We start from the raw sequence: 10,143 nt of genomic DNA, 5'->3' as shown, positions 1-10,143 counted from the left end.
GGCCGGATCTCTGGCTCTGTTTGCAGCAGGTGTGGGCTATTACGTTTCAGCCCAGCTGTCCCAATCACCACCTGGACAGCCGCCTACTTAACCCTGCTACAGACGGAGATCCAACGCTTGGACATAACTTTCTGTATGGACCCCCTCTGACTACTCTCATCTGGATTTCCCTCCCTGGCTCGATCCCTGGACTCCCCTCTGGACTACTCTCTCATGGATCACTCTCCCTGGCCCGAAAAGGATCTCGGACTTTGCTCACTAGGGTAGTATCGCAGCACATAATACAACACCCCTGACCTCATACACGCACACACACATAGTATAATTACACACCCCATAACTATCGCCTGCATCACACCTTATGTTTATTTTTCCACTAGTTAGTGTAGGGCCTATTTCTTTGTTTATATCATCCATAATAAATCATTATATATTCTCCTGGCCTCTGTCTCTGTTTCTCTGGGGTTCCACCACATTTGGCTTTTCCAGTTTCAAGGTGTGCATAACAGTCTGATCTGATCTTCTTTCTCTCTCTGTCTTTCACTCTTTTTTCTCTCTCTCTTGTATGTCATTTTTAATCTGCATGACATTTCTCTCTCTCTAATATGTCCATGATATGTTTTTTGCTGGTCACAATACAACTAAGTACAAAGAAAAAAAATGTATGATACTTAATGTTTGGATAGGCCTACCTTAGCTTGCTCTCACACTCTCACACTCTTGTCCCAGGGAGCGGTGATATCGCCCTCTATGGACCACACCATGTCACTGCAGCCTGCGTCCATGATGAGCCCACATCTCACTCAGCAAATGAGCCACCTCTCCTTAAGCAGTGCAGGAACGGTGAGAGCATTCGGGTCTTATCTTGGGATAACTACATTTGATGTACTGCAGGAACCTTTTATTTTTTTATTGAAGAACATTAGATGGATTTGTTCTAACCCAATTCTGTCCTTCATTGTGCAGTTTATGACTGCTAATACAGCTATGCAAGGAGCGTATATACCCCAGTATACACACATGCAGACTGCATCTGTTCCAGTGGAGGTTAGTTACTTGTGTACTTTTGTATTTTAATTAAAATCAACAGCCCAAGAAACGACACATCACTTAGCCATCATATCAGTGTATGGCTAAGTATTAATAACATGGTAATTACAGTCTTCATTTTCCTTTCCAGGAAAACAGTGCGCAGCAGCAGTTGGAGACCTCTGGTGACCATTCCCCATACACCTATCAACAAACCAAGTAATAAGAAGGTACAGGATGGGTTCATTTTCCATCATGATCACATGTCTTCCAGCACTCCTGATGAGGCTGTCTGGTGTTGGGTAAACATTGAATAAAACTGTGGATAGACAGACACTAGATATCAGTGTTTGGAGTGCATACTCATGGGTCTGTGTGTTTTCTCCTGTCAGCGGTGTGGTAAGGGCCCAGAAGACAGAGTGGGCTGATAGCTAAAACAATCATGGCTTCCTTGGATGGATCGTGCGTTAAAGGATTTATCACCATTTTGCACAGGTTCTGCAATTATTTACTTCTGTTTGTATGAAAAACAAGCAAAAATATTTTGGTATAAGTTCCATGAGGTCGAAATAAATATTTAATTTCATCAAAGGATGCTAATTTTCTTCTAAAAAGAAGGAAAAAAAGTTTTATTTTGATAAAGAAAAAAATATGTTTATTTTTTACCAAGGATTGTCACACGGATGCAAGAACCTAGAGGATCACGTGACTTGATGTTTTAAGGTGCATGATAGAAAAGATGTCTTTTGTTCATATTTTCTATGATTTTAATTTTGTTTGCTCTTATTTTGTACTGAAATAGATTTTATTTTCCTGAAGATTTTATTAGCCAGACATCTTAAAAATGATGTTTTGTGCTTGCTGTGTGAGTGTTGCTATGGTGAAGTGTTAAATGTTTTTTTCTTGTAAAGTGGTTTATCTTAGTGGTCTAGATTGATCTTTCTGTCTTATAAAATATGCCTTAAAAGTTTCCATACAGTAGCTGTATAGGCAACCTCAAAGGCTAGAAATGAGGAAGAAATGTTGAGAGCTATTGCCTTGTAAATCAGCTGAATAGGGCTTTTCTTTGGATATAGCTAATGAAATCTGCTGTGTTTAGGTGTTTTTGCTTTTCCCCTCTGAAAACTAATCGTAGAAGTTTTAGGAAAAAAAATGTTTTGAGTGAAATGACCCTATGAATCTTCTGAATCTTTAATAGGATGTAATGTTTGTATAACCAGACGACCTTCCAAGTCTCTGGTTGTTTGAATGTGGTAGACATTCTGCTGAATGATCACATTTTGAATCTTGCCTTTTTTGATTACTTGGTGTTGTAGTTTAGCTGAAAACGATTTTCTTGGGACTGGGGGAGAATGGGGACAGGGGAGGGTTTGGTTGTCTTTTATGGGGAATGTTGTTGTTCTCTGTCAGTTTGACAGGATGTGTCTTTTTCACTTTCAGTTGAAATGCAAACAGGAAAACTTGGATTTATGATTGTGCAAAAACTATCGAAGCCTTCCATTACAACAGGCAAAATGTCAATGGAGTTTAAGTTGGGAAAAAGCTGAGAGGAATATGTAGATTTTATTGCACCTATCTCTTTGGAGATAGAACACAAACAAGCTTGGCACTTTCAATTATAGTTTACTTCACCAAAGACTGTGAGCTAGTGAATTGAGGACGTAGCCTAGTGTCATTTTTCTCTCTAACCAGGATGTAATTGACTTTTACCAGACTAGATTGCAGTTTGGAGAATGTGCCTTTTTTGTACATTTGCATTCAGTTGTCGTAGGTTTTATGAAACAATGGACACAAACAAGCATGAAGGAAGATTTGGATCCAACAAGTGCCACATACGGATTTCATCACTACAGAAACATGGAAAATGCAATGTAAAGAGAATTAATAAACCAGGAAAGAAGACAGTTTGAAACTATGGAATTCCAGTAATAATGATTGTTATAATGATCTTCAATAATGATCTGTTTTGACATGGTGCAACACAACAGATAATGTTATTGCTAAAGTTTTATTATTTTTGATCATAGTAGATATAAACAGGCTTCATGATTAAGTTGTCTTCCAGAAGCCTGCGTTTAGACCTGGTGGTCGGACTGACCAATTATCTACCTCAGTGTTTCCTTTCTCCTCTGTATTTGGGCAGGGTTAGCAGGTCCAGCCCGCCCTTCCAGACCAAACGCCATGCTCAGGAGCTGGCAACATATATACACTTGTTTCCTTTCAGGTTGTTTTTAATACTTTTTTTTTTTTTTTTAATTATGACGTATTATTCGAATCATTATGAGGACGATGTGTGCGTTGAGCGTGTTTTTAGTTTTGTTCAGACATTCAGTTTCATAGTTTCAAAAGTAGGACTGCTGCTTCCATTACAAGAGATTTCAGAGGCTAATAACGTTCTTGAGGAGAAATAAAGCGCAAAGCTGGAAGTTGTGGTATCTACTGGATCTGTGCTCCTGATACATCATTGTTGCTTTGTCAGAGTCCAGACAGACTTGCAGCAGCATGTCCTTTGCAGTCAGCTTGAGTCGAGTTACCAAAGTAGAGGGCCATCGTGACTATACTTGAGATTTCTGTGTAATGCCTGATACTGAAGAGTAATACTGATGAGTACATGTGAGGGTTATGCTGCTAGTAATGTCTGAACCAAGTGCCATACTACATCTGGGTCAAGAGTTGGGAAGGTGCATCGAGAAAGAAATGCTCATTTAATTAACCATAATGTTAAACAGTCATTAAGTTATATGAAAAAGTAATAATTTATGAAGAGAGAAGTTTTGTACAGACCGTTTGAAGAAATAAAAGATTTTCATAGAGATATCTATATGAGAGTACATTTTTTATTTTGTTTTACATGTGCCACACATTTGCCAGTGGTAACTTGTATGTCCAGTTTAAGGAAACCTTCCTCTGTATTTTTGTTTTGTAGCGTATGTTAAAGCCAAAAATACTTTTTTTTTTTCAGTAGATTGTTACTTAAGCTTTATTTCTGTTCTTTGACATTTTTTTGAATAAAAACTTCCATTTGATATCTTCTGTGTTCTGTCTCGGTGTTAGTATGGGACAGGGTAGACCCCTGCCTTTTTATTGTTATTTATTGATGTGTTTACATGGCTCCAATGTGTTCACTGCTTCCCCAAGCATGAATTTCGAAATTCAGCTGTCAGATTTGTGTGTGCTAACATCCCAGTATACCTGCTTCGTTCATTGTGGAGATAAATAGAAAGAAGAATTGGCTGACAAGTTTCAATGTCCTTGACTCCTCCCTCCTCTCTGAGCAGCAGCCTACCCCACCCACTCCCACAGGAGTCTGTATTTGTAGTACTTCATTTCACCAGTGGGGGCAGCTCTAAACCAACACGCTTGCAGGGGTTGAAGGGATTGATCTTGATAGGGATATTTTTCAAGAAGCTAACATCTATCACTATATGATTCTAAAGTATCCTACAGATACTACAGGCTATGTGAATATTATTACATAAGTGAAATATTTGTTTCTGACCATGAAATGTGTCAAGAAATTGAAAGGTGAACATTTGAAGTAGCCTACCGGAAATTCAGCGTTTCTTTGAAGAGTTTATTATATTTGAACCATGCTTTGTGGCTGTTATTGTACATAAATGATACACATAACCTCTGACTTTTGCAGATAAGGTGCTTGTGGGAAACAATTTTATAGCTCTTATCAGCAGAGCCCACTGTCACCGCCTATGCAGTGTTATACTTATGGAGCTTCTCCACAAAGGCCTTCAGGAAATGATTGGAGCAACAGAATGGCCTGTGGTGTATATCTTCTTACCAGCCAAAAGCTCACCAATGCCAGTGAGTGAGATTAATCCTGGCAATTTCCTCCGACCAGATGAGAATTCCAGTAATGTGTCTCTCAACACACCGACCTTCCCTCAGTTGTTGAGATTGACACTGCTCTCTCATACAGTACAATGACAAAATGTGACACATTTCCTCTTGCGACAGGGGGGAAACATAATCTATGATTATCTGTGACAGTTGTGATGACCTTCATATCGTTGCCACCTACAGTACATGTTTCAGAAAGCCATGGGCGAGAGGAGAAGAATTGGTTCAGTGGGGTAGAGGAATTCATTATGGTCTAATATTCTCCCTAACTGTTCTATGATATAGCCATATAGATATAAACTAGAGTATACCAAATATATTTTTAAAAAGAGAGGAAATATACATTTTGAAGATGAAAACAAAATAGAAACAAAAACATAGTTGATTTTTCGACACTTTAAAAAAGTATTGGTGAATGATGAAAGGAGGCGATCTAACCAACATACCAGGGAACACTGCTCGGGTCTGTCCTCAGAATGCCTGAGCTGGCCTTACAGTAGATGACACCTTCTGTTGTGTTGGACAGACTACAGTGCTGTAGTATGTAGGCCTACAGCAGGGAGCTAACACAGTCACAGCCGATGAGGGCCAGGGCAGTGCAGAGTTAACACTAGATCCCGGTCGTGGTGCATGCGGACCTAGCCAGGGTGAGTGGGATTGGGGGTGGGATGAAGCACGTAGAGGGACGGGGGGGCTTGGGTAGGGGCATGGCCAGGCCCCGGAGTGGCAGATGGGTCTCCCCGGTATCCTGCAGGGTGTGGGGCCACCCGACGGGATGCCACTGAGCTCCAGACGAGAAGTGAGATTCCTGCTGCAGCTGTCTGTGGCCGTGCCACCTGCGTCTACAAGCCGGGCAAGCAGGCACTCCCTGTGCCTTACAACCAAGCTACCCGCTCCGTCCCTCCCTCCATTCCTCTTCTTCTCCCTTCCCTTCACTTACAGGTAGGCTATACCTTCCACTCCACAACTACTCCTGCTCGCTATGCTTATTCTGAATTTGAGCCAGCAACACCTTTCAAACGTTGAGTTTGAATCGAATGCTTAAAAAACACCTGTTTGGGGGCACTTAGGTGGCGTAGTGGATTAAGCGTTGACCATGTACCGCAGGGTTCCCGGTTTGATTCCAGCTGCGGACATATCCTGCATGTCATCCCTTCTCTCTCTCGCATAATCATAATCTCTACTGTATCTGTCAATAAAAAGAAAAATATGAGTGGGACTGCCCCACTCAGAAAAAAATAACTTAAACAAATAAAAAAACACCTGTTTGGATCATTCCACAGGTAAACAGGTTAATTGGAAACAGGTGAGTGTCATGATTGGGTATAAAAGGAGAATCCCTGAAAGGCTCAGTCATTCACAAGCCAGGATCGGACGAGGTTCACCACTTTGTGAACAACAACATAGGCACATAGTCCAATAGTTTAAGAACAGTGTTTCTCATTGTACAATTGCAAGGCACTTACGTGCAGCGATTTCTCCCTGTTCTCTGAATCTTTTGATGATATTATAGACTGTAGATGGTGGAATCCGTAAATTCCTTGCAATTGTACAATGAGAGGGAAAATTGTACTACTAAATGCAATACTATACCCAATTCTTGCATACATAGGAAAAATATTCCCACCAAACAGAGAACAAGAAAAAACAATAAACCAAGAAACTTTCAGATTTATATGGGGAGGGAAACAGGAACTGGTGAAGAGAGAGGTCATGATGAAGGAAACAATGAAAGGAGGGAGAGGGGTGCCAAATATACCACTACTAATAAAAACCCAAGCTCTAGCATACACCATCCAAAATTGTAAAAAAATGGAAAGGAAGGCAAGCTACCTCAACAGATTTTATTTCAAGACGAGCCTAAGAGGCATCGGCATCAAAGACATCGACCACACAATACCACTTTCATGGGATCCACCAGTACACTATAAAAGACTGAGGAAAACATTAAGGGAAACGTTTAAACTACACAAAGACAGGGAATGGACATTCAAGACCATGAAAAAGACAATTTCTCAAAATATAACACCAGAAAAATCAGAACACACAAACACAATAACAAAAGAACAACTATGGAAAAATATAAACAATAAATGCCTCATGAACAGACAAATTGACATAGCCTGGGCCATAACAACTAACAATCTCCCCACCCGTGTTAGAATGTACAAAAGAGGGATAGCAAGAACAGAACTCTGTACCTATGGTTGCCAAGCCAAAGAAACAGAAAAACACATCGTCTGGGACTGCAGGATTGCAAAGAGAATATGGACCATCTGTCAACCCCTCATTGGAAATCTAACAGACACAAATACCATCACTTTCCAAGGAATTGTCTGTGGCCCACCAGGGGGAACAAGAACAGGCCAGGAGGAAAATGCTTGGCGGGTCACAAACACAATAAAAGAAGTACTATGGCAAACAAGAAACATCAGCTTATATCAGAAACAAGAAACACACCCACTCATCATCATAAGAATGATCAATAAAACAATTAGAGACTATTACTTACTAGACACACATCAACAGGGAAAGGAAAAAACACATAACTGGAAAATAACAAACATTCAACAGCTAAACATCCAGATACCCCAAACTACGAACCCCCCGCCACCACCCCCAACCAGACAAACAACGACCCCACCAACGACTCAGACACTTGTAACTAGCAGACACCTGACAAATATTTCAACATCCACGACAGCACAGGCAAAAAAGAGACGGCAATTCTGGACTTCCAACACACAAACATGACCATTGCTCAACATCGGTTAGCCCCAACTGAACCTCTGACCAAGCAGTGGTCAGAGGCTAGGGAGGTGGCCCTCTGTCTTCTTTTTCCAAGAACAGGTGGAGTCCAGAACAGACCTGACGTGGCAGCACCAGGAGGGGACCAGCCAGGCCCAGACCCCCTCGGCCCAGAGGGAGGAGACCCAAGTGATGAGTGGAGCATGCGGGACACAGGGGAGTGTCTGGAAACTATTCAAACTCCAGATACCCAGTGTACCTGCATGCTCTCAGGTTTTCTTCCATCCTCTAGGTCCAGACCTTGCAGTAGACACGAAGGGCAACAGCCAGAGCCTAAGAGAGGGAGGCGAGAGCAGAGGGTCTGCACACGGAGTGGAGCAGTACAGCACAGACCTCCTCGACCCAGAGGAAAGGAACCGAGAAAAGGAGTGGAGCATGCGGGACACAGGAGAGTGGCTGGCAGACGTAAAATCTCCAGCGGCCCTGTGTACCCGCATGCTCTCAGGTTTCCCTTTTTCCCCTAGATCTGGACTCTGTGACGTGGACCAAGGCCAGCAGCCCAAGGTGACCAGATCCAGAAAAGGAGGTAGTGGACACGATTCAGGGAGTGCAGTGGCGGCAACCGACACACCCCTTGCGCACGCAGAAGCAAGCCTGCCCACACCCCTGCAGAAGAACATACCCCTGGCCCAAGAAAAAAAAAAGTATCTGGTGGAACCCAGTGGACGCTGCCCCCGCCCCCACCACCACGCCCCCCCCCCCCGCCCCCCCCGTTCACACAGACATTTGGAAGAGGCCCCTCTCCAATCTCCAACCCCCCCCCCCTCACCAGTTCCAAACCTGCCCGACTTACCAGAACTTTCAAAACTTTAACTGAATTGATGTGATTGTGAAATGTGACAGATGATATAATAGGATCATGTAAAGTAAATAATGTATGGTGAGATGATGATGATAATGTATGACCTACTGTTTGCCTGTATCCTGCACTGAAAATGTAAAATCTAAATAAAATAGAATTCCTCTTCCTGGTTCCTCTGGCCAAATGGCAGTGTGGTTTGACCACGGTCAGGGTCTTTCAGGCGGATGATTTGGGTCATCTTGTTCATTGGGAGTGAACTAGGGGAAGACAAACCAGCCATTTAACCACATTTTGCTAAATGAGCCTAGCTACATTGTGCTCTCATGCTAAATTAGTCTAGTTACATAATGCTCTTATGCTAAATTAGCCTATCTACATTGTGCTCTCATGCTAAATTAGCCTAGCAAAATTGTGCTCTCATGCTAAATTTGCCTAGCTAAACAATACCCTTATGCTAAATTAGCCTAGCTACATTGTGCTCTCATGCTAAATTAGCCTAGCTAAACAATGCCCTCATGCTAAATTAGCCTAGCTACACCCCAGATATGGATCTTCTTGATGTTAAAATATATAATTGTTTACATTCTTTAACTTCTTTGAGGCAATTCAAAACCCAAAATTGTCAAGAGATGTGATGACAGAAGAAAAACAAACAAACAAATGTACCGTATTTTCCAGACTATAAGTCACACTTTTTTTCATAGTTTTACATTACCGTCTACAGCCGCGAGAGGGCGCTCTGGGCTTGTGACAACTATATGCTGCTCCTGTACCACTGAAGAAATTAACTGAAACATTAACGGGAGCTTGGTGAACTTGCTTACTGGTAACTTGCTTGTTGGACTCGCTGGCTTGTTATGTTAATTTAGCCTATTCAGCCTCCCAGGTATGTTCTTTATGCTATTGTGTAGCTGAATAACTGTTAATGTGTCACATTAACATACCGGACACCTATTCAGCCTGTTGTTCTGTGTGCTATTGTGTAGTTGAATAACTTGCTTTTCCAGATTAAATGTCTGTTCTTGGTCTTGGATTTTGTGAAATACATTTCTAAATAAATGCGACTTATAGTCCAGTGCGACTTATGTGTTTTTTTCTTCATGGTGTATTTTTTACTGGTGCGACTTATACTCCGGAAAATACGGTAATGGGACGTGACAGTACCTCATGGTTTGCGGGGTGAGGAATATGAACTGGCCGGAGGAATGGCTGGCGATCTTCAGCATCATGTCCATGGATATCCTCCGGTTCACCATGTCCTAAAAAGTGCCAAAGACACTTTAGATCAGTTACATTAGATCAGATTCAACTTTATTGTCATTGATTACAAGTACCAGATAACGAAATGCAGTTTAGCATCTAACCAGAAGTGCAAATAGTGATATAAGAACAGTGATAGGTACAGTATGGCAGTTTAGAGGTATACACAGTTATGAGCTATGTACAGTTAATTACAGTTACAGTCAGTTAGTCCCATTTCAAATGTAGTCACATACTTTTCTCACAAATACGCTAACACAAGATAAATGGGTCAAGACTTAAAAGCCAGTTAATTTCATGAATGTAAAATGTCACCATGTAGACGTCAAATTCATCAAGGCAGCGGAAGGGGGCTTCGGCGATGGCCCAAAGGGAGATGACGAAACAGA

General features: G+C 41.7%; 1 long non-coding RNA gene across 1 annotated transcript; it reads left to right on the top strand.

Moving 5' to 3' along the window:
• The first annotated feature begins 729 nt into the window (after positions 1-729).
• Positions 730-1,557, top strand: LOC308151609. Its single transcript, XR_013937301.1, has 4 exons — positions 730-843; positions 967-1,047; positions 1,181-1,259; positions 1,422-1,557. It is a non-coding gene; the product is annotated as an uncharacterized lncRNA (long non-coding RNA).
• The last annotated feature ends 8,586 nt before the right edge of the window (positions 1,558-10,143 follow it).

The sequence above is a fragment of the Nansenia antarctica genome (genome assembly GCF_963989245.1).
Source record: "Nansenia antarctica genome assembly, chromosome: 2".
Classification (NCBI taxonomy): Eukaryota; Metazoa; Chordata; class Actinopteri; order Argentiniformes; family Microstomatidae; genus Nansenia; species Nansenia antarctica.
This window is presented reverse-complemented; position numbering and strand designations above follow the sequence as displayed.